At 33.9% G+C, this 27,500-nt stretch overlaps 1 protein-coding gene across 1 annotated transcript in view; it reads right to left on the bottom strand.

The window, feature by feature from the left end:
- lin-52 (DREAM core complex component lin-52) overlaps positions 1-27,500 on the bottom strand; it is a 276,531-nt gene that overhangs the window by 230,773 nt on the left and 18,258 nt on the right. The window contains exon 2 of the mRNA XM_068366739.1: positions 15,720-15,826. The gene's annotated coding sequence lies outside the window, so the exon portion shown is untranslated. The remainder of the gene's footprint in view (positions 1-15,719; positions 15,827-27,500) is intronic.

Below are 27,500 nucleotides of genomic sequence, written 5' to 3'. Positions count from 1 at the left end.
GTTAACAAGAGGATAAAATCCAAGGTAAATTTCACTATGGAGCTGCGAATGTTGATACAGTAAGTTACTTGGAACAAAATGTTAAAAATGAAGGAAAAATTAGAAAAGTGAGTCACATCAAAGGTGAAGCAGAGATGAAGAAAACAGTAGGCTATCAATTTAGAAAAGAACTGGAATATCTATGATAGCAATTATCGAAACACTTGAGTACGCGTCCCGTCAAAAATGACGACTAAATAATTAGATAAATATGCATACACATATATTAAACTTTTTACCCCCTTCAACCATTGGTTCGGCAATCTGTGGGAGATTGTGGTTTACGAGTGTACGGTTGGACACAGGAATTCCTGGTACACCTCGCTCTGAAGAAGTGAACCCTATCACACCCTTACTTCACGGCAAGTAACCAAACAGCTAGTGTAGGGAGAGCTGGCTGAGGTGGTGGGCGGAGCTAAACACAGGAATTCGTCGCGCAGTAAGAGGATGGCTAGGTGCACTTTGTCAGAGCCAAGTGATCCAGAAATTCCTATGACAAACTGTAACTCTCGGGATACCCCCTCTCACCGGGTATGACTATTCTCTCTCCCCCTGACGCTCAGCGTGGTACGAAAGAAATACATTCATATATACATTTATAATATATATATATATGTATATATATATATATATATATATATATATATATATATATATATATATATATATATAACCAGACATTTGCTCTTCATCATGTAGGGGAGGGTGATAGTGAAGGATTTGCCGAGCCATCTTCTCCTCCATTGAAATGAAGAATAGGAGAGAAATGAAAAAGTTAGAGCTACTGGGATGAGTTTTTTTACAGAGTATATGACGGATAAGGTGAACAAAGTGAGTCAGAAACAAGACAAAAAGGCTTTGATATCCTGGAAGTGAGTGAACACGAGCAAGATTGAGAGGAGAGATCATGGTTTTTTTTTTTTTTGGGGGGGGGAAAGTGGTTTTCGAGGCTGTTGGAATTTTCTGCACCAAGGTTTCACCCATAATTAAGTACTTGAGATATAAATGTGGCAATGATCATTATTGTCTTAGATTTCTGTGAAACAACTCCCATTAAGAGTAGTTTAACGGTTTAAAGGTCGCTCATATATTGCAGAGGCAAGGAGCAGGGACAACACCGTAGCTAGTAGGACAATGCCCTAGAATGACCATATATACATATGATCAGCACCCAAGCCCCCTCTCCACCCAAGCTAGGACCAGGAAGGGCCAGTTAATGGCTGCTGATGACTTAGAAGGTATACCTATAGGCTCCCTCAACTACCCACACCCTCCTTGGCTACCAAAGATTATGAGGTTGCAGGTGCTACAAGAAACTATCAAATCTGAGCGGGACTCGAACTCCTGTCAAGCAGAACGCTAGGCTGGGAGGTTAAATTCCGTTAGGCCACCATGGGTGCATTGGTAATTCTTGCACACAAATTCTCTGGCTATTTTGTATTTTCACTGATATTCAAACATTACAGAAAAGATTAAAACTAATCAGGTTTTCTTTTGATGCTTAAAAAGTAATCTCAAGTTATCATAGTATGAGCGCAAGGATGGAAGGATCTGTTTATTGCTTTTTTCTCCTTCATCTTCTTTTTGCTTATCGGCGACGTTGGCCAGCGCAAAAGGTCAACAAGCCAACCGGTGAAGGACAATCTAAAAGTGTTGTAATTTGACCTAAAATCAATTACTTTTTCCCGCCTTCATTTTGTACATTCTTATTTCAAGTTTTTTTTTTTTTTTTTTTTCTTATTTGCAGTGAATTTACCAATATACTAGCTATGCCAACGACGAAGCTTAAGTGATATAAAATCTTAAGAGTACGTTTTGACTATATTTTTCGTCCGTCAGAATTTGTATTTTTCAAGCCGTATTGATCAGTAGACTCCCGCTACCAAGTATTGCATCAGTGCCCTCAGTTGTTGAGACAAAGGGAGAGAGCTATATTCAGCAAGCGGTATCTGGCAACTATTAGACACAGCTATTCAAGGTAGAGATGACCCGTAGTGACAGTTTCTCGGTCACTTGCATAATGATATGCGACATATATACTATTTTCATATAAAAGAAATTTAAATAATTATTGTTCTTTTATTACTGTTACTCTCCTTACTGTTTTTGAAATATTTTATATTAATTTTTCATTACTTATCTTGTAGTTTTATTTATTTCTTCATTTCCTTTCCTCAGTGGGCTATTTTTCCTTGTTGGAGCCTTTGGGCTCTTACGATCCTGCTCTTAAAACTAGAATTGTAGTTTAGATAATAATAATAATAATAATAATAATAATAATAATAATAATAATAATAATAATAATAATAATAATAATAATAAACGAAACCTCAGTCTACGTCATTCTTACGGTCTGAAGAAGGTTCTTATTTCATCCAATAATTTGTATGTTTTGCATATACTTAGTGTAAAACAAAACTATCTAATACTTATTCTTTACCTTTTGTAAACAAAATATATAAAGATAAATAAGCCCTTCTGACCTTCGCCTACTCCGTGAAAAAAGAATATAATAATTTACATTATTATTTTTTTAATAGGATTTTGAATGCTATTATATTTATACATTGATGTTGGGATGAAACAATTTAAGTGATATACTGTATTTCTATAATATGATCAATTGTCCGGTAGATAACTGACAGTGGGTAGAAAGTCGAAATGAAATGCTATTATTAAAAAAATTCGTACAGTAAATATATTAAATAAAACTTGAATAAATCCTTTTTACTATAGGTGTACGAAGTAGCGACGGGGATTTACTAGCTGCGTGCGCTAGCTAGTAAGTAGCAAGATGGAATAAGATAAGGAGAGTTACCTAGGGGTCCCGTTTTCTACACTCACGCGCATGACGTCACCTGGAGAGTTCAGCCATGCGACCTACAGTATAGGCGGGAATTATGCCGTGGTTTTTCTTTTTTCACAGACGTTTTTGTTTTCATTTGCTTTGACAGATTCATCATGATTATATGGGTCATATATGGGTGCTCCAATTCTTATAAGACCAATATAATTGTTGGTGATGAAAAAAAAAATATAGATTTTACCGTTTCCTAAAAGATGCAGAACTATGTAAGAAGTGGGTAAATATATGCAAAAGAATTGACTGTATCAATGCCAAATCTACACGAATTGGTTCATCACATTTCCAACCTAATGATTTTGCCAGAAACCTTAGGCACGAGTTGTTCAATTGCTGTCCTAAGGCTGTCCGAAGTCTAAAAGAAGATGCCATACTGACACAAAATTTTTATAATAATGTAATTACTGTTGTGATGCAGGTAAACCTATCACTAATATCTCCTCACTTTAGTTTCGTTTACTAGGCATACGTTGCATGTAGCATTTTGGTAAATTAGAACTGTATATGAATAGGCTCACTTAAAAATTACGAGAATATATGCATATATCAATTATATTTCTCATCCAAGTAAATCTTTAGCTACGAGGAGAAGAATAAGAGAGAGAGAGAGAGAGAGAGAGAGAGAGAGAGAGAGAGAGAGAGAGAGAGAGAGAGAGAGAGAGAGAGAGAGAGAGAGAATTTTGCAAAAATAAATTTTTGTATGTATAAATACTATTATTTGAGCTTCAGATTATAATAAAAAGAATTTTGTTGCTACGAAATTTTTCAAAAGTTTTCGTCTTGGCAGATCCATCCCATCTAATCAACTTAATTCAAAATGATTCAATAGACTATGGTTTTCAGGTTGGAGATAAAATCATTACCTCAAAATCTATGTAAAAACTCGTACCTTTATCAGTAAATAATCTCAAAATATCCCAATTAAACGTGTGAGGTTATAAACGGCAATGTGAGAAACAGCAGTTCAGTTACTCTCTTCCTCAGTGGCTAATTCCATCAAATTTTGTAGTAACAAAGGCTTAATGAAAAGTCAGTTTTGTAATGAAACATCTGATCTTATATCTTTAATTGATGGTTGGTTTGGGAATATAAAGTTTTTCGTAAAGAAAGGTAGAGGTGCTTTCTCGAACTGTCCGCGTCAAGTTGAAATAGATGCTATATTTTGTTATTAATGCTAAAATGAAAGTGAAAATGTTTTCGTTCCAGTAAGAGGATTATCGTATAACATGTTGCATGGACTGTAAGGATTACAGTTCTTGATGACAAGAAGACTATGTTGAGACACAGTCGAACATCTCTTTTCTTTTATACGACAAATTGGTCATTGCCATGATCATCCATCACCTTTGGAATTTTGATATAGACTACGGTTATACATAGTGGGTAGAGACAAAAGGTAACGAGTTTAGGGTCTTAATGTTTGTAATAATGATGAAGCTACTGTACATCTTGTGTCACTACTGAGTGATTAAATATAAGTGCTCCATCTCAAAGGTTAAACGTTGCTCCCAATGATCTAGATTCAGAGTTATACATCTCTGCGTGTCTCATGAAGCACATTCTGCCTGTTAACAATGAGACCGAGACAGGAAAATCAAGTAAAAGATTTAGCAGAGATAAAACCTGCAACACTAATAGGAAGTTCTTTGATGGGAGGGTTCGTGACTTTTAAATTTAGAAATAAGTATACATCATTAGGTTCAGTTGATGTAGATAAAACAGGCGATAACTGGATATCACTTGTAAAGAGAAAGGGATTATATAGGACATGTAATCATTTTAGAGAAAATCTACACAAAATGGAATATTTATTCAAATTTTTCCTTGGTGATGCTCTAAAACCAGGAGTCAAAGCCGTTTCATATCTTATTGATATATCTAAAGGCGCCAATATTGATGTTCCCGAGGAGGTAATGAGCTTTTTATTATTAGAAGTAGGCTAAATTTTAGAATAAAGATATTAAACTAAGAAGGAAAAATTTTATAGCAAAGTTGTGAAAATAGATTAAAAAATGTTCAGTAATATTGAAAATTTATTCAGTTGAAAAGAGAGAGAGAGAGAGAGAGAGAGAGAGAGAGAGAGAGAGAGAGAGAGAGAGAGAGAGAGAGAGAGAGAGAGAGAGAGAGAGAGAGAGAGAGACTGATGGTATCAAGATTTTTAATGAAATATTCAGAATAAAGCTTTAGTCATACGTGAATTTTTATTTCTATTGCTATTATATTATATTGATATTAACATTTATATTATAATAATATTAACAGTATATTAATATCAATATTAACATTAATATTAGCCTACTTTCATAAATGCAATGTTCGGAATCCAAAAAGAGGTACGAATAATAAGGCTGGTTGTACAGGACAGCTGTCAAATAAACGCTCGGAACTCTCCAGGTGACGTCACAGAGCACAGCTGAGCTCCCAGCACCATGCGCGGTAACTCACCTTATCTTATTCCATCTTGGTAGGTAGGCCAGGCTACCAGTCAACCGTCAAGATATTACCACTTGAGAGTTATTTGGTCATATGACTGGCCAGCCAGTACTACATTGTATCCTTCTCTCTGGCTACAGTTAATTTTGTCTTTGCCTACAAATACACCAAATAGTCTGGCCATTTCCTTCCACATTATCCTCTGTCACCTGACAACACTTGAGATTACCAAACAATTCTTCTTAGCTCAAGGGGTTAACTGAAGCAATGTAATTTTCCAGTGTCTTCTTTCCTCTTGGTAGGGGTAGAGACTCTTTAGCTATGGTAAGCATCTCTTCTAGGAGAAGGACACTACAAAATTGAACATTTGTTCTCTAGTCTTGGGTAGTGCCATAGCCTCTGTACCATGATCTGGATTTGGATTAAAGTTCTCTTGCTTGAAGGTACACTCGGGTACTCTATTCTATCTCATTTCTCTTCCTCTTGTTTTTTTTTAAGTTTTTATAGAATATGTAGAATATGGGAGATCTAATTTTAAGTTATTACTATTCTTAAAATAATTTATTTTGATTCTTTATTACTATTCTTGTAGTTTGTTTATTTTCTTGTTTCTCTCCTCACTGGTCTATTTTTCCCTGTTGGAGCCCTTGGGCTTATAGCATCATGCTTTTCCAACTAGCTTAGCTTTTGATAATAATAATAATAATAATAATAATAATAATAATAATAATAATAACTTGCGTGAGTCCCAATGTAGTTGCCTTTAGATACTACGAGGGCGTTCGGGGAAAATACTAACAAGCGGAAATATTTCCGCAAGGTAAAAATCTGCTGGTGTGAAGCGAGCCTTAGATAAATCTTACAGAATGCCCGTTTCCTTTTTATATAATTCAACCACATAGAACCTCATATAAACATAAAAGAGCAACAGGAAAAGTAAATGCTAGGCTACAGAGGATACCGTAACGTGCTTATAATAAAGCCTTAATGCATATACAGGTAGCAGGCGAATCTAGGACAAATCCCCACAGGATAGAATCCCACAGGAAATAATCCCCGCGGACAAAATCACACAGCGCATGATCCCATAATGTGAAAAGTGAACAAAGTCCACAAAGTAGGCTACAATATAGTTAATAATGATTTTGAAGTTTTTTTGTTTATGACAGCCTAATTTCCCATATATAATAAAGAGCAAGTGTTTGTATATATATATATATATATATATATATATATATATATATATGTATATATATGTATATATATACATATATATATGTATATACATATGTATATATATGTATATATAAATAAATATATACATAATATATATATATATATATATATATATATATATATATATATATATCTATCTATCTATCTATCTATCTATCTATCTATATATATATATATATATATATATATATATCTTTTCGGCCACATTCAGTGGCATTGTTAGACATATAACTACTCGGTCTCTAACCTTCACTTGGGTCGGATGGAGAGGGAGTAGTCATATCCTGGTGAGTGGGGGTAACCTCAGAGCTAAGGGGAGAAGGTGAAGGGTTGAATCTGTGTGCGTGTGTGTGCAAATCTATCTAAATATTTAGCAGTCATTTTTGACGCGTCGCGTACATTTAGTAGTACATATCAATGAACCGCTTAATGTTGATGCGCAAGTTCATAAACAGAGTAAACAAAAGCAAAAAGAAATTGATCCTGCAGTTGTCAAATATGGATAAAACAACTAGAATAAATCATGTAAAATGGCAGATAGGTTCTCTTAATGTTTAATACAAAAGTGAATGGAGTGAATATGCACATCAACAGGAAGTAGCTCATTAATATCGTCTATTGTTATAACCAAATATAAATTCATAAAGATTCAAAAATAATGTTTACTTGATTGTAGCCTATTGTAGGGTTCTGGTCACTTTTCACATTGCGGGATTATCCTGTGGGATTTTGTCCGGATACCTTAGCAGGCCTATGCTAACACACACAATTCATACTATAATCTTATAATGATATAAAGGACTATAATAAATAAATATCAGTTCATAAAAGCCCAAAGTAATACAAAATAATCATTCTTTTAATAGTTCTATAATTAGTGCATATACAGTAGTGGCAATTTTTATAAGAGGCCTATAAATGAAAGCATAAAAGTTTAGCCTTTAAAATAGTCATATAGGCCTAATTATATCGATGCCAAATTCTTTAGATAAAATTTGTGGCATTCAAGACAATGCTTAAAAACGGAACATTGTGAAATAAAAGAAAATGGTTCTTATAGCAGAGATGGAAGTGAATGTGTGTATGTGAACAGATGGCTGACGTCCCGATTCTTCAACGAAAGATTAATACGGAACATATATTTTCCATTGTTTCTTATAAGAGATTATACAAATATTTATAAATTTCGAAAGCAATTTCATTACTTTAGCGGTTAGTAAAATCTTTTGAAGTAATACAAATCGTAAATGTATGAAATAAGGAAACCTGGAACATGGTTTTAGAGCTGAATGGTTCAATGCATAATCGCGAGAGAAAGATTTGGTGGGCCGCAGTATGGAGTGTGGATCCTTTTCACAAAATGTAAACTTCCGAAGAACAAGCATAACAATAATATGAGTGCCGAAGTGCCGGTATATTCAGTGTTAACAAAAACACTGTTTTAGGAGGATTCAGCACCTTGGAGAAGCGTAAATATTTCTAGATCTTGTTTTTCAATGAATGACTTGCCATTGCAGTAATGCCAATTGAATCAACTCCTTCATATGTAACCCGATGCCTATTAACCAATCCAAGAACATTTTAGTCAAAATGGACAGATTCTGTTTAGATCTTGTAATTGGGTCATACACACACACACACACACATATATATATATATATATATATATATATATATATATATATATATATATATATATATATATATGTGTGTGTGTGTGTGTGTGTGTGTATGTGTATATATATAATGTATACATATATATATACATATATATATATATATATATATATATATATATATATGTATGTATATTTATGTATGTATATATATATGTGTATAAATGTATATATATATATATATATATATATATATATATATATATATATATATATATGTATATATATACATACACACACACACACACATATATATATATATATAACATTTCTGTAAATTATATCTTATTTGACAATATATGTTGCTTTTTTTATTTATAGAGAATAAAATTTCCGTTTAACATAAATCTTTAAAAAGAGGATAATCTGTAACAATTGATGGTTCTTTTCGTATCTAAACATAATGGAACATCTCATAATGATTCGGACAAAATGCTTAACATCCAGCATAAAAGAATAATATCCATACATTTTTGTTTCACTTGCTTTGATTATTTTTTCTATAACAGGAAAAAAAATTTACTCATCAATATACGGACTATAAAAATAAATATATGAATTATATATTTTGTAAACCAATGCAATATATTGCAGCGTGAGTGTAAGGCGAGATATTATTTGAACATATAATTTAGCCTTTTTGCCATATAAGATTTCCCGTCACAATGCATTTGCTTTTTCAGACATGGTCAGGCAATACGGAAACATTATCTATTAAATAGCATACGCGTGCGCACGCGCACACACTTACATACATACATACATATATATATATATATATATATATATATAGAGAGAGAGAGAGAGAGAGAGAGAGAGAGAGAGAGAGAGAGAGAGAGAGAGAGAGAATGGGGGGAGGGAAAGGAACATAGTCATAGAAAATGGACATGGAGAAGCCAAATTCAGAAATAGAAAACGAAATAGATTTTATTTTCAGTGAAAAAAAAAAATATTTTTATAAAGATGTAATAATGTTAAACAAGTTAAAGTCAAGAGACCATATAAGAATGAGAAGTAAAATTTGCCTAAATCTAAGGAAATAAAGAGAAAAATTAATTTTAAGAAACAAAATAAATACGCCTGTGATTAGCGATAAATCTGATGAGGTAAGTTTAGCAATACAAAATAGGTACTCCCTGGTACATGATGAAATGGAAGCAGGTGAAAAGGAAATGAACACCAATTTTAAAAAAATTGTATTGGAATGAGCACAAGAGATAGGTGTGAAAGGTTCCTAAACAAGATCAAGGAAAACTATCAGAAAACACTAAAATCGTAATAAAGAAAAGATTGGAAATGAGGGCAAAATCCAAGAAAGATAAAATAGAATCGTCAGAACTATCCATAACAATAAACAAATTAAAATACTAAAGAAAGGAAGAATAATCAAATTGATGAAAAGAAAACTTGGAACAGGGCGCCAACACATACTTGCTTTAAAGGATGAAAATGGAAATGTTATCAACAAAAGAGATGGAGTGATAGAAACTGCAGAGACAATACTATAAAAGGAGGGATATAAGAAATAACTTTGCTAATATAAGGTATTAAAAGGCGTGAAAAGTCAAAGCAGCAAGAGAAGATGTCCTAACATTTGATTTAATAATAGATTTAGGAGATTTCATAGTTGTAAACTCGCTGAACTTCACACAAAATGCCTGAGAGAATGCTCTATATTTACAGCTTGGAAGAAAATTATCATTACACTAATTCACATAAAGGGACATAAAAGAGGTGAAAAATTACCACCCAGTAATATATAAAATATTTACAAAGGTCATATTTGGTCGAATAGAAAAACAGCTAGACTTTACTCAACCAAGAGAACAGGCTTTAGATGTAGGCATCCAACAGATGACCATATCCATGTAGTTAAACAGCCAATGGAAAAATCAACAAATTATTATTATTATTATTATTATTATTATTATTATTATTTTTATTAAATGCTAAGCCACAGCCCTAGTTGGAAAACCAGGATGCTATAAGCCCAGGGGCCCCAACAGGGAAAATAGCCCAGTGAAGAAAGGAAACAAGGATAAATGAAATATTTTAAGAACTGTAACAACATTAAAATGTTTCCTATATAAACAATAAAAACTTTAACAAAACAAGAGGAAGAGAAACCAGTGTGTACCCTCAAGCAAGTGAACTCTAACCAAAGACAGTGGAAGACCATGGTACAGAGGCTATGGCACTACCTAAGACTAGAGAACAAAGGTTTGATTTTGGAGTGTCCTTTTCCTAGAAGAGCTGCTTACCATAGCTAAAGAGTCTCTTCTACCCTTACCAAGAGGAAAGTAAAACCACTGCACAATTACAGTGCAGTAGCTAACCCCTTGAGAGAGGAATTGTTTGGTAATCTCAGTGTTGTCGTGTGTATGAGGACAGGAGAATCTATAAAGAAGGGGAAGAACCGTAACCAGAGAGAAGGATCCAATGTAGAACTGTCTGGCCAGTCAAAGGACCCCCATAACTCTCTAGCGGTAGTATCTCAACGGGCGGCTGGTGCCCTGGCCAACCTACTATGACAAACCATTATGTATGGCATATATAGACTATGAAAAAGCTTTTGATTCTGTCAAAACTTTAGTAGTAATGAAAGCCCTTCAAAGACAAGGTATAGATGGATCGTATGTTAGAGCAATTGAAAAGATCTATACGGGAAGTACAGCAATCCTAAAACTACATAAAGATAGCGAGAAAATTCTGATTGTGAAAGTGGAGTTAGACAAGGGGACCCTATCTCTCCTAAATCATTCACAGCATGCCTAGAAGAAGTTTTTAAGAATTTAGATTGGGATAATATAGGAATCAAGATTAACTAGGAATACCTGAACAACTAACATTTGCACATGACATAGTTCTATTTAGTGATCATGGGGGGAATTGTAAAATATGATAGAAGATTTGAATAGAGAAAGCAAAAAATGTAGGACTAAAAATTAATATGAGTAAAACTAATGTATTGTTCAATGAAAATGGAGAGACAACGAATAAGGGTTACGGATGAACCTCAAGAGATCTATGAATATAATTACTTAGGACAGACAGTGTTTCCCCAGGACATGCGACCAAAATTAAAAGAAGGATAAGCATGGGATGCAGAGCGTTTGGTAAACCAAATGAGATTATGAAGAAAATGAGACCTTTTCTAAAAAAGGAAAAGTATTTAACCATATGGTCCTACTAGTATTAACTTAAGTATCAGAAACGTGGAGCCTTACTAAAACCTTAGAATATAAGCTGTACAACTGAAAGAGCTATGGAAAGAATAATAATGGGAATAACACTAAGAAACAGAAAAAAAAAAAACACCATGGATACGAGAGCAAACTAAAGTAGAGGACATGCAAACAATAGGTAACAAAAAGAAATGGACATGGGCAGGACATAATTAGAAAGACAGAACGGATGGACAAGAAGGATAGGTCCCTAGAGATTGCAAACGAAGCATGGGAAGAAAAGATGATGGATTAACGAGCTAAGAAAATTTGCGGGTTTAGAAATACCGTAAGCAGCCGCATTTGGAAGGACATGTCTGGGATTTATGTCTTCTTTTAATTTCTCTTGTGTGAGGTCAAGTATACAGTAATAAAAATTAAACTTTTGACCTTGTGGTTCTTAATTTGAAGATCTGGTTAAGTTGAGGTTTATATTTGTGTTAAAGTAAAGCTAACGGTGTCAATCCCTTATTCTAATGTTTTAGATCTAAAGTATCACCTCCTGGTTGTCCTTAGAACCCTTAACCATTACATTGCTGCTCCCCCTAATACATTCTGCGATAGTCTTTGATAATGCTATTTGTCTAAGAACACTTTTATTATTATAATTATTATTACTTGCTAAACTACAACCCTAGTTGGAAAAGCAGGATACTATAAGCCCCGGGGCTCCAACAAGGAAAGTAGCCCATTGAGGAAAGGAAGCAAGGAAAAATAAAATATTCTAAGAACAGTAACAACATTAATATAAATATTTCAAATAAAATCTATAAAAACTTTAACGAAACAAGATTAAGAGAAATAAGATAGAATAGTGTGCCCGAGTGTACCCTCAAGCAAGAGAACTCTAATCCAAGACAGTGAAAGACCATGGTACAGAGGTTATGGCACTATCCAAGACTAAAGAACAATGGTTAGATTTTGGAGTGTCCTTCTCCTAGAGGAACTGCTTACCATAGCTAAAGTTTCTTCCACCCTTACCTAGATGGGGATGTACTATTCTACGTGCTGGAATAGCGTCGGAACATTAACGTGGCATTGGTTTTCCCGAGCCCGATATAAGGAAATCTTTGGATTATAATGTGGGTAAGGTTGTCAAACCGTTCTCGTTGTGACTCTCGGGTCTGACGTGTGAGTGTTGATCAAGACTCAAGACCTACAGAATAGGCTCTTATGTAGGTCACTCTTTGTGTTAGTGTTCTATCCTTATGACTCGGGTCGATAAAACAGAATGGAGACTTTCCCTGATTATTTCCTTTATTTGTTGAAGTTTATTTTAAAAGGAATAAAATCATCTATTATTCTACCTTTAATTCCAATGTTGGATTGGGATGTGGCACCTAATCCTAATCTAAGTAGCCCTAGATACAGCAATGTGTGGTAGTACTAAAGTATTGGTCACATCCACATAGTATGACAAATTCCATAAGCAGAAATATAATTTGCTCCATCACAGATGAATCAAGGAAATGGGCGGCGATACGTTTTATATTATCTAAACTAGGAACAATGGGGGAGTCGGTTCAGTAACAGAAAACTTGACTTTTGAATTGTATGCTGCCTTACACGATATATATTACCTTTTTACTTCAACTGGAATATTCACACATCAAAGACAATGATTTGCATTTTCGTAAGATCATATATTTGTCTTCCTACCGGTAGCAAAACGACTCGAAGATTTTGATTTATTTATCATAGTCACCCAAGTCTTTTATTACAACTAAAGGAAAATGAGATGCATTAAAGAGATTCATCGAAGAAAATGGTTAGAAGGGATACGTTCACAATTTGAATTATGTTTTTATGATTACCAAGTGTGTCATCTTCATAGCGCATGTATCGGAGTGTGTGTGTGTGTGTGTGTGTGTGTGTGTGTGTGTGTGTGTGTGTGTGTGTGTGTGTGTGTGTGTGTGTGTGTGTGTTAGTCGAACCTTAGTATCGCTTGGGAATCCTCACGTTTCTTTTTCAAGTCATTTTCAAGTCATAAAGACTTACCTTAACTTTCTTCGATTTTAGACAGTTATATTTAAAAGAATATTATGATTATAATTTTTACTAGTTAAGCAACAACCCTAGTTGGAAGAGCAGGATGCTATAGGACCAAGGGATCCAACAAGGAAAAACAACCTAGTGAGGAAATAGAATAAATAAACAGCACGAGAAGTAATGGACAATTAATATAAAATATTCTAAGAACAGTAACAACGTTAAAATAGATTTGTCAAATATAAACTATGAAGATAACTTATGTCAACCTGTTCATCACATATACATTAGCTCCAAGTTTGAACTTCTTTACCTTCAACAATTCAACTGCCTGATTAGGAAGATCATTCCACAATCTGGTCAGAGCTGGAGTAGAACTTTTAGAATACTGTGTAGTATTGAACCTTAATGCTGGAGAGGGCATGGCTTAGAAGTAACTGCATACCTAGCAATGTGTGCAGGATGGTATTGTCTGGGAAGATATAAATGTAAAGGATGGTTAGAGATATAAAAAATTATACAACGTGCATAAAGAACTAACTGAACGACGGTGCCATAGTTTAATGTCTAAGTTTCTGTCCAACAAATTAAGATGAGAATCAGCAGCTGAAGACCAGACAGGAGAACAATACTCGAAACAATGCAGAATGAGAGAACTAAAACATTTCTTTAGAAGAGATTGATCAATGAAAATCTTAAAAGACTTTCTCAATAAGCCCATTTTTTGTGCAACTGAAGAAGAAACAGATCGAGTGCGTTTCTCAAAAGTGAATTTGCTGTCAAGATTCCAATCTAAATCTTTAAAAAACATTATTAATACTGAAATCTGGGTGTTGAGGAGCCACTATCATCGACCTACTTATAATCATACTTTGAACTTATCTTCATATACAGATCTAATAATAGTTACTCCGATATAAACTCTCTACATTAAACAATTGCCTTCACAATTAACTATGCAAGAGTTCAATATGTTTTACTGTTATTTCATTGGAAGGTTTAAAATTTTCATTTTCCTCCTAAATGTTTGTCACAGGAATTGATCTAATACACATTTCTTAAGATATAACGAAACGAAGAGAGAGAGAGAGAGAGAGAGAGAGAGAGAGAGAGAGAGAGAGAGAGAGAGAGAGAGAGAGAGAGAGAGAGAGAGAGAGAGAGAGAGAATTTTTTGTTTTTGAAATTTAAGGGAACAATCCAGCATACACAAAATCCTCTTCATGTATAGATATGTTAGAACTCCTACAATAAAATTCGAAAGGGAGATTTCCGACATCAGTTTGACATCTTGCGCATATTGTCACGTTAATCACGTTTATACTAGTGTACGCGAATCGTAAAAAATGACTGCTAAATATTTAGATGCCTATGCACACGCACGAACAGATTCAACCCTCCCCGCCCCTCCCCCTTTCCTAACTACATCACGGAAGTTTAGGCAATTTGTGGGAGATTTTGGTTTCTGAGTGTACCTCTCGGGGTACCCCCTCTCACCAGGGTATGAATACACCCTCTCCTCCATACCTGAGGGACGGGAAGAGACCGAGTAGTCATGCATTTGGCAAGGCCGCTCAACATGACAAGAAACATATATTATATATATATATATATATACAAATATATATATATATATATATATATATATATATATATATAAATATATATATAATATACATACATATATATATAAATATAAAATATATATATATATATATATATATATATATATATATATATATAATATACATACATATATATATATATATATATATAAATATATATAATATACATACATACATACATATATATATATATATATATATATATATCATATAATATATATATATATATATATATATACATACATATGTATATATACGTGTGTGTTTATGAGTATACTCAGACACTTGCTCTTTATTATATAAAGAAAATAAGACTAAAGTTTTCAACAGCTCTGGGAATTCTCGATTGGCTTCACGTGAATGACTGGAATATTACAGTTTGGCGATCAATAATAAATGTAACTTATTACTAAATTAACTAATTATATTAACTGTATATAACGTTTGTCAGAAACAATTCTTAAGTACAACGATAATTGATCTTGTACAGAGTGGTCATTACATCCAAGGTCCAAAGAATACTATAGTCCTTAATTACATCAATAGCCATCAAATATCTTAATAAATAAATTAAGAGCTTGTAACTTTCACCACAGCACCTAAGATTGTCCACAATTTGTGAACAAGATAAACTTACTTGCAAATACAAAGAACGATGTAGTTCGTCAGAAACTTTTCTCAAAAGCAGTTCTATGAGGAGGGCAGAATATACGATGAAAAACTTCTTGCAACTATTTCGTCAACCTGTAAATATAGAATTCATTATAAATGTCGTATAGTTTTCAGGCAGCATTAGATTAGGTAATTACAGTTGTTACAAAAATAAGAAAAAAAAAAAGTTAATTAAAAGTAACATCAAGGATTATCATTAAGTACATTTTACTAATGCAATGCAAATCTTGAAAAGGCTTTCTAGTGCACATTATCCAATCAGTGAATTCCTAGCTCTCTCTCTCTCTCTCTCTCTCTCTCTCTCTCTCTCTCTCTCTCTCTCTCTCTCTCTCTCTCTCTCTCTGTATATGTATACAGTATATATAATATATATATACATATACATATATATATATATATATATATATATATATATATATATATATATATATGTATGTATGTATGTATATATACTGTATATATTACCTGTATCCAATATTTTATATTATTTGGATGTTCCCAAGGATCACACAAGACCGCTAACTACTTTGCAAGTTGTTGTTGGGATTGTATTTCTTTCGGGTGAAGATCCCATTTTCCAAAGATGTTCAATGACCACCTAAAATCAAAGTTAGAACTATGTATGCTCGTTTTCATTGTGAGTTGGAATCATTGATATTAAATGTTATCAATAGGGGTATTACCATCATCATCATCACTTCATAAATGTTAATAAGCAAACCTCGTCAAGCCATACATTAAGATCACCCAATTGCCACCTCTCCACCATCATCTTAACCCCCACCTGGTTATATCCTTCTACCCCCATCCCCAATGTTTGACGTTTAAAGGTCTCACAGTTATGATAAGATCCTTCTGGTGGAAGTTTTTTAGTAGATGAAAAACAAAATACTAAGATGACAATATTTCATACAGTTTGCTTTCCAGGTGTTTAAAATTATATCAAAACTATAGATAACGAAGTAAATATGCAAAAGACTGATTGAACAAATATCGAGAGTAATGGATTTCTAGAAGAGCTTACCGGGCGAACACTTTCAAGGTGTTGGACATCAGGACATGAAACGACAAATAAAATCGTAATAACACGAATACTCAATGCTAAGGAAATATTTCCTTTTGCCTTGGGAAGGGTGAAGCCAGCTAAATTCGAACCTTTGAACATTGAGCAATCGTCACCAGAGAAGGGGGTTCGCTTGGAAGTGAGCGACTTGCCCAGATAATTTGATTGATTGATTAGGCGTTTTTTGGTCATCCTGACATCTAAGGTTATTGACGCCGAACCAGATAATTTAAGTAAACAATTCTATATCCTACATCCTATATACCACATCATCACTATAATAATGCACCAATGAACTTTCATTGCATACCATTTCACATATCTTATTGTCACCAATCACTTCTGAAACAAAATAGATTATGTTAACTGATGATGCATTTTAAATCTCCAACCATAAACTAATATAATTTATATAGGTTATGATGGTGAAAATTTTATCAAATTTTCACCACCATAACATAACATTAGTTCCTAATCTCAATGTAGTCCTGAAGAAAGGTCGCGAAGTGATCCGAAACACATGTCGATACCAAACAATAAATGGAGAAAAGTAAATGTATTTCTGCTGTTATCCTGAAAACTATCTGCAGGACAATCTGCCCGAGGAGAAGCTGTCTTCAATTTTGGACGCCGATGTCTATTCATTATATATGTATGTATGCGTGTATATATATATATATATATATATATATATATATATATATATGTATATATATATATATATATATATATGTAAGTATATAAATATATTTCTACCTCATACTTGGGATCGAACCCTAACCCCTTCAAATGAAAGGCCATGCCAGCAGAGCGACCTGGCCTTTCATTTGAAGGGGCTAGGGTTCGATCCCAAGTATGAGGTAGAAATTTAATTCTATTTGAACACTATATTGTGTTGATTTTAATTCATATATATATATATGTATATATATATATATATATATATATATATATATATATAATCCCTTTTTTCTAAAAAGGAAAGTATTTAATCAGATGGTCCCAACAGTATTAACTTAAGCATCAGAAACTTTGAGCCTTACTAAAGGCCTTACAACATAAGCTGATTATAACTTAAAAGAGCTATGGAAAAAATGATGATAACAATAACGGTAAGAGACATAAATAGAGAAAAATGGATACGAGAGCAAACTGAAATAGAAGATATGGAATGGACATGGGCAGGACATATAATAAGAATGTCAGATAATAGATGGACATTAAGAATTGTAGAATGTCCCTAGAGGTTGTAAAAGAAGCAGGAGAAGGAAGAGAAGACGATCTTATAAAGTGGCATGTCTGGAGTTTTTGTTCTATAGTGGACCAGTCACAGCTGATGGCACCCACAAATGTACACACACACACACACACACACATATATATATATATATATATATATATATTATATATATATATATATATATATATATATATATATATATATATATATGTTTAACTGGACTCCACAAGACACTAGAAGAGTTGGAAGAGCCAGACCTACATGGCTGAGGACTATGAAGCGTGAAGTAGGTGATGATGAATGGAGATGTATTGAATTAAAAGCTCAAAATAGGGACGACTAATGAAATCTAACCGAGACCCTTTGCGTCAATAGGGGTAGGAGATGATATATATATATATATATATATATATATATATATATATGTGTGTGTGTGTGTGTGTCTGTGTGTGTGCGTGTGTGTATATATGTGTATGTGAATATATAAACCATTGGTAGAAACATAACATATACACATAGTAACATCCATCGCCTTCGAAAAAATTTAGAAAGTAACAATTCCATTGGAAAAATCATGCGAATATTACATTATTATTGATTATCTAAAATGCATTCTTCAGAAAAGTACTCGTGAAATGCGTTTTTTCGAGACGTATTTTCTGTTTCGAACGGCTCTGGTATCGATTTGTATCGGAAATGGGTTGTTTTAAATCCCAAACCTGAAAAAATAAGTCGAAGCCTTCGGTTATTTCAATGCGGTTTGCTGGAAACGTCAATTACCCTTCGCCCGAGTTCGATCACCGAGTGCGCTGCAGGCGTTATTTAATAATAAAAGTAATAAATTATAGTATTAATTATCTTTTAATCTTCCTATTCAGTCTCTTAACTTTTCTTTCGAATTGCAAATCCGAGCGTTGAACGACTTCAGAACTTTCAGACTCAAATCCATGAATCAAGTCATGTAGTTTATCATTATTATTACTCTTATTATTAATATCATTATCGTTATTATTATTATTATGATGATGATGATGATGATGATGATGAGTTACTGGGATTTATTGAAACACAAAAAGAGTTTTTTCGCGAGTCCTAAACGGCTTCGGAAGAAAATCTTCACGGATTTCCAAATGCCTTCAAAAGAAACAGCCGTAGACTTAGCATGGAGTTCTGAATAACTCCAGAACAGATTCTTCCTGTTACTCCCTGAACGGCATCTGAAGAAAATTTTCCGGGATCTTCAAAAGGCTTCAGAAGACATAGCCGTAGACTTAGCATGGAGTTCTGAATGACTCCAGAACATAATCTTCCCGAAGCAGTTCTGAACGGCTCCGCCCCGAACTTCAAATGACTTCTGAAGACCTGATCTTTTTTTTTTTTTTTTTTTTAAACTAAGCATGCAACGGAGTGAACATTGTTAATGGCTATTTTTGGAACAGGGAGCTGACTGTGAGAATTGTGTATTACAACTACAGGATCGACAGGAGGTTCTTCGGAACACCTTCATCTACAGCTGGTTTTGGTGGTTGCTGCAGCTGTAGAGCTTTGAAGAACATAATGTACGCACCTTGAATGACTCTTTGCTTGGGCTTTTGCAACGATAACCGATAATTGGAGACTATTGGAAATAAGGACGGAGACAGAATGGTTCAACTAAACGGTGAGCGACGTGTGATTCTTCAACAGGATATTCCAAAAATTCAACATTAAAGAAAGGACATATCCAGATCGTATTGGGAAATATATTGTGTTGCTAGTCGTTTACTTTAGCGTGAGGACGTATGCGGAGAAAATTCATTGCATTTCTGTCTCTACCCATCGCCCCGATGGACAAAGACATGGATGGCATCGATTTCTTTGATGAATCTGACGAACTGAGAACACACAGCGCTGAAATCTCTCTTGAAACCTAGAAGGAAATTGACGAACTAAGAAAGAATACGATGAAATCTCGAAGGAAATTGACGAACTAAAGAAAGCGGAAAATTAAATATCAAAGGAAACCGAAAAACTAAAGATCTTGAAAAAACTAGAACAAATAGAAGAGAACGGTAACGAAGAGCCTTTAAACGAACACGTAAAATAGCCTTTAATGATAGAGGTAAATCACCTTGAAATAGAGGTAAAAAAAGCTCCTAATGCTAGAAATAAGGCACCTCAAAATAGAGGTAAAAAACCCTTAATGCTAGATATAAGGCAGATAAAAATAAGAGGTAAAAAAGCCCCTAATGCTATAAATAAGGCACCTAAAATAGAGGTCAAAGAGTCTCCAATGCTATAAGTAAAGCACCTCAAAATCAAGGTAAAAAAAAAAAAAACCCTAATGCTTTATATACGGATCCTAAAAATAGAGGTCAAAACCCCCTAATGCTATAAATAAGGCACTTAAAAATAAAGGTCAAAGAGCCTCTAATGCTAGAAGTAATGCACCTCAAAATCAAGGTAAAAAAGCTCCTAATGCTATAAATAAGGCACCTAAAAATAGAAGTCAAACAGCTTCTAATGCTAGAAGTAATGCACCTCAAAATCGAGGTCAAAAAAGACCCTAGCGCTATATATAAGGCCCCTAAAAATAAAGGTAGAAAAAAAGCCCCTAATGCTATAAATAAGGCACCTAAAAATAGAGATCAAAGAACCTCTAATGCTAAAAGTAATACACCTCAAAATCGAGGTCAAAAAGCTCCTAATGCTATAAATAAGGCACCTAAAAATAGAAGTCAAACAGCCTCTAATGCTAGAAGTAATGCACCTGAAAATCGAGGTCAAAAGGCACCCAATGCTATATATAAGGCTCCTGAAAATAGAGGTCAAAAGCTCCTAATGCTATAAATAATGCACCTAAAAATAGAGGTCAAAGAGCCTCTAATGCTAGAAGTAATGCACCTCGAAATCGAGGTGAAAAAGCCCCAAATGCTATAAATAGGGCACCTAAAAATAAAGGTCAGAGAGCCTCTAATGCTACAAGTAATGCACCTCTAAATCAAAAAAAAAAAAAAAAAAAAAAAAAAAGTCCCTAACGCTATATATAAGGCACCTAAAGTAGAGGTCAAAGAGCCTCTAATGCTATAAGTAATGCACCTCAAAATTTAGATAAAAAAGCCCCTAATGCTATAAATGAGCCCCTAAAGCTAAAGTTAAGTCACCTAAAAATATAGGCAAAAAAATCCCCTAATGCTAGAGATAAGGCACCTGGCACCTCAAAATCAGAGGTTAAAAAGCCCCTAATGCTAGAGATAAGTCCCTAACGCTAGAGATAAGGCACCTCAAAACAGAGGTAAAAAAGCCCCTAATGCTAGAGATAAGGCGCCTAAAAATAGAGGTAAAAAAGCTCCTAAAGTTAGAGATAGGGCACTTAAAAATACAGGTGAAAAAGCCCCTAAAGCTAGAAATAAGGCACCTTAAAATAAAGTAAAAAAGCCCCTAATGCTAGAGATAAGGCACCTCAAAATCAGAGGTTAAAAAGCCCTTAATACTAGAGAGAAGTCACCTAAAATAGATGACATAAAGCCCCTCAAGCTAAAGTTAGGGCACCTAAAAATAGAGGTAAAAAAAAAAACCCTTATGCTAGAGATAAGGCACCTCAAAATCAGAGGTAAAAAAGCCCCTCTATGCTAGAGGAAAGGCACCTAAAAATAGAGGCCATAAAGCCCCTAAATCTAAAGTTAAGGCCCCTAAAAATAGAGGTAAAAAAGCTCCTAATACTAGAGATAAGGCACCTCTACATAGGGGTAAAAAATCCCCTAATGCTAGAGATAAGGCACCTAAAAATAAGAGGTCATAAAGCCTGTATATCTAAAGTTAAGGCACCTAAAAATAGAAGTAAAAAAGCTCCTAATGCTAGAGATAAGGCACCTCAACATAAAAGGTAAAAATCCCCTAATGCTAGTGATAAGGCACCTCAAAATCAGAGGTTAAAAAGCCCCTAATGCTATAGATTAGGCTCCTAAAAAGAGAGGTAAAAAGCTCCTAATGCTATAAATAAATAAAAATAAGAGGTCAAAAAGGCCCTAAAGCTAGAGATAAAGCACCTCAAAATATTAGGTCAAAAAGTCCCTACTAGAGATAAGACACCTCAAAATAAGAGGTCAAAAAGCCCCTAGTGCTAGAGATAAGGCACCTAAAAATAGAGGTCAAAAAGTCCCTAATGCTAGAGAAAAGGCATCTCGAAAGAGGTCATAAAGCCCGTGAAGCTAAAGTTAAGGCACCTAAAAATAGAGGTAAAAAAGAAGCCCCTAATGCTAGAGATAAGGCACCTAAAAATAGAGGTAAAAAAGAAGCCCATAATGCTAGAGATAAGGCACCTCAAAATAGAGGTAAAAAAGCCCCTAATGCTAGATATAAGGCACCTCAAAATAGAGGTAAAAAAGCCCCTAATGCTAGAGATAAGGCACCTAAAAATATAGAGGTCATAAAGCTAAAGATAAGGCACCTAAAAATATAGAGGTCATAAAGCTAAAGTTAAAGCACCTAAAACAGAGGTAAAAAAGCCCCTAACGCTAGAGATAAGGCACCTCAAAAAATAGGTCAAAGAACCTCAAATGCTAGAAGTTAGGCACCTCAAAATAAAAGGTAAAAAAAAACCCTGATGCTAGAGGTAAGGAACCTCAAAATGTGGTCCAAAGAGGGGCTACAATTAAATACAGCATATACTTTAGGTATTTTTTTAGGAATGAAATGACCCCGCTTCAGCCAGGTGAGTGGTGAACTAAACAGCCAGCATACCTCCTCCTCACCATGCAGGCTCCTGCTACTTAACACCCGTCAGTGAGTCCCAGACCTTTCATATATAGCCATCCATGTCTGGACTCCGATAGATTGGACACAAATAGGGTTGTAACCTGGCAAGTAAAATGTATATATATATATATATATATATATATATATATATATATATATATATATATATATATATATATATACATATATATATATATATATATATATATATACATATATATATATATATATATATATATATATATATATATGTGTGTGTGTGTGTGTGTGTGTGTGTGTAACACTCTTGATTTCAATTAATGTAATTATCAACCACAATGGCATTTAATATCGAATTCTATCTTTGGGAGTGAATATCCACTAGAAATTCATTTATAATAACAGCTTCTGGCTGGGCAGAAATTCGAACCTAAGCCTCTTAGCCAAAACCATGCTTGCAGAGACTGTAACCAACCATGCTATCAATACAAATACAAGTTTATTACAAGTTTACCGTACATATTCCTCTCGAATTCAGGAATCGGTTCTTAGATTTGAAATAAACTCATCACTATGATAGCTGATTAGTGTTTGCAACACGTTGCTATTGATATAGATTCATGATAAATAACCACGTGTTGCAAACTCACTTATCAGCTACCACAGTGGAGAAGGGTTGCTTTCAAGTCTAAGAACAGATTCCTGAATTCGACAGGAATATGTACGGTAGACTTGTAATAAACTCGTGTGTGTGTGTACATATATATATATATATATATATATATATATATATATATATATATATATATATGTATATATATATATATATATATATATAAACAAATATATAATATATATACAGTATATAAGCATATGTACATATATATATATATATATATATATACAAATATATATATATATATATATATATATATATATATATATATATATATATATATATATATATATATACATAAAATAGAGAGAGAGGTCTTATCTCTTATTCTTTTAAGAAATGTAATCGTTTTCGAGAATACTTATCGAAAAATATGACCACGCCGATATATTAATTCCTTATTACATTTTTATAAGGAACATCCTTAAATATTGTGGGAACTGACTATTCCAATTAATATACAAGAGAATATATCCCTTGTTTGCATTATTCTAGCAGCTGCTCTCTCTCTCTCTCTCTCTCTCTCTCTCTCTCTCTCTCTCTCTCTCTCTCTCTCTCTCTCTTTATATATATATATATATATATATATATATATATATATATATATATATATTACCTGTATCCAATATTTTATATTATTTGGATGTTCCCAAGGATCACACAAGACCACTAACTACTTTGCAAGTTGGTATTGGAAATGTATTTCTTTCGGGCGAAGATCCCATTTTCCAAAGATGTTCAATGACCACCTAAAAACAAAGTTAGAACGATATATGCCCGTTTTCATTGTGAGTTGGAATCATTGATATTAAATGTTATCAATAGGGGTATTACCATCATCATCATCATCACTTCATAAATGTTAATAGGCAAACCTCGTCAAGCCATACATTAAGATCACCCAATTGCCACCTCTCCACCATCATCTTTAACCCCCACCTGATTATATCCTTCTACCCCCATCCCCAATGTTTGACGTTTAAAGGTCTCACAGTTATGATAAGATCCTTCTCGTTGAAGTTTTTTAGTAAATGAAAACAAAATACTAAGATGACAATATTTCATACAGTTTGCTTTCCAGGTGTTTAAAACTATATCAAAACTATAGCTAACGAAGTAAATATGCGAAAGACTGATTGAACAAATATCGAGAGTAATGGATTTCTTGAAGAGCTTACCAGGCGAACACTTTCAATGTGTTTGGACATCAGGACATGAAACGACAAATAAAATCGTAATAACACGAATACTCAATGCTAAGGAAATATTTCCTTTTGCCTTGGGAAGGGTGAAGACAGCTAGACTCGGACCTTTGAGCATTGAGCAATCGTCACCAGGGAAGGGGGTTCGCTTGGAAGTGAGCGACTTGCCCAGATAATTTGATTGATTGATTAGCAGTTTTTTGTCATCCTGACATCTAAGGTTATTGACGCCGAACCAGATAATATGAGTAAACAATGTGTTAATAGTTTAATATTTTATACCCAACATCCTATATACCACATCATCATTATAATAATGCACCAATGAACTTTCATTGTACGTCATTTCACATATTTTATTACGACCAATCACTCCTGAATCAATATAGATTATGTTAACTGATGATGCATTTTAAATCTCCAACCTAAAACTAATATAATTGATATAGAAAATACTACCATTTTATCTAAGAGGGCCGAAGCCAAGTAGGCTGTGACAAAAGCTGACCCCAACCATACCGTGCTACGTGGCTTATGATCGAAATCAAAGGAAAACACTGAAATCAACAACTAAACCTTTAAACCTCATTACCTTCGAAATTTTGAACAAAGGCCACTTATTAACGATTGGTGACCAAATAGGTGCTAATTGAAACGATACATTATTAGCCCCTACAAATAATACGTAGGCCACAGTGCGTAATTATGTGAGAGAGAGAGAGAGAGAGAGAGAGAGAGAGAGAGAGAGAGAGAGAGAGAGAGAGAGAGAGAGAGAGGAATTGCTTAAGAAAATGCAAGTGAAGGATATTTCCATGTTATGAATATTAATATGGATTGTCAGTTCAAATAATATTCAAGAAAATTTTATATAGAAATAGGATAGGAAAATTCAAATAAAAAGTTAAGATAAAATCTTTTGATGAATTAGTTTCGAAATAATATTAGATTACATTTTTTAAAAGAATAAAAAAGTTCTCTCTCTTCATCGCATTTCTTTGAGTGATACCGGTAATTTCTCTCCTCCTCACATTAGAACCATTCTAACGATGTCTCGGTTGTTTAACGTCGGCCACCTTTCAGGGCAAGAGGGGCATGATCTCTCCAAGTCAGGTCTGGCCAGGTGACACCGGTTTTGTTGCTGGGTGTACAAAAAATGATTAGGGCTGATTGCCCAACATTTTGTGTCATGTGAGGGTGACTGAACTATTGTACGTATATAGGTTATCTAAACTAGAGCATCTCAAAGCAATGAAGAATACCGTCCACACGAATTTAAAAGAAAGAACAGTTGGATTTTATTTTTGATAGAAAGAACAGTTAGGTTTTATTTTTGATAGGTATGAATACAACCAGAAGTATTCCTTTTTATATTAATCTGCACAATTGAACACAATGATAATGAGAAACACCACACACCAACATTCTACTAAGTGGAATGTTCCTAGGAGACAAAGAAAAGATGAAATACAGAACAGCAGCTTGTATGAAAATGGCGAAACTGAGTCACCTCAATATTGTAGGCGACGAAAAATGTTATCTAAATTTCTCGTCATAGTGTAAAGAGCATAGAAAAGAGGTATAAATGAATGCGTGCCTGTAAGACTATATACAATAAAATTTACCAACAAAATACTCTCTCTCTCTCTCTCTCTCTCTCTCTCTCTCTCTCTCTCTCTCTCTCTCTCTCTCTCTCTCTCTCTGTGTTATAGTGCCTACGAGGCCCATAGAAGGGTGCGGTCAACTAGCCAGGATATTGAGAAATGGTAACCCATCTTTTAATTACCTTAAAATGAGCCTAGTCACAGCTTATATGAAGACAATAGCCTATTCAAGTTTAGGTTAGATAAATTTCTTATTCATATAAATGTAAGGCAAGCTAAAATTCCAACGAAGATGCCCCACTATTGGGGTTTTCTCTACTAAAAATTGTAATATATTACAAGTGTTAAGGTTGAGGAAGGTTATGTCATCTGAGTCTAAGATGCCGATACTGATAAGCCTGGATTGTGAATTCAAATTATTGCCATTGCCTGTTACAGCCCTATGGCTCGAAAGGGGTATGCTATGTTATTTCATGACTTGTCGTAAAGGGAAAATTATAGCCTATATAGTCACCACGTTTTTATTTGCATAACTTGACAAATAAGTGCTCTGGGAATGACCAAGTTATGTAGAGAAGGCCTAGTCAGGTTCCTATATTTTATTTTTATGCAACCTAAACTGAACTTAGTAGTATAAAGAGTAAAACAAATTAAGCCTTATGTCTACGTCACTAATCAAATTTCATTGTTATCAAAGTAGACTTCTATGAGGTAAACAGAAGTGAAACCCAACACCACCTCAAGAAGAGATTCTATCATGGCCCAAGTTCAGGCTCCTTAATCATTACTTTTTTCTTTACTATACTATACGGACTCAAGCCCTTGGCCAGCAGATATGAAACTATTTATAATTCCATTTCATCTGTACAGAAAGCGCAACGCAGGTTATGATTCCGTTGTGCCACACCACAAATTAAATGTTTACCCGCCTGCACAATAATGACCTTTTCGCTTTTGGCAGTAGCGAGTTACTAATAGAGAGTACAGTAGTGTTGTCTCCTTATAATCACATTTTTCTAGACGATAATCACATTAACGGGTAGTACTATCGACAACAGTGATAGTGCAATCAGTAATTTTACCTGCATCAATAATATATTTTTTCTGACTATTCAAATGCTTAAATTGACATAGTAATACCCAGCTACTTTTCGTGTGTTCATTAAAATCTATAATGAGGAACTGCCCCTCAGAAGTCCACCAGATAACTTGTCTAAGACACGTGATAATAATTAGAAGAATTAAAAG

This window comes from Palaemon carinicauda, chromosome 44 (assembly GCF_036898095.1).
Source record: "Palaemon carinicauda isolate YSFRI2023 chromosome 44, ASM3689809v2, whole genome shotgun sequence".
Lineage (NCBI taxonomy): Eukaryota > Metazoa > Arthropoda > Malacostraca > Decapoda > Palaemonidae > Palaemon > Palaemon carinicauda.
Note: the sequence above shows the minus strand (reverse complement) of the source record. Positions and strands in the feature narration are given on the sequence as shown.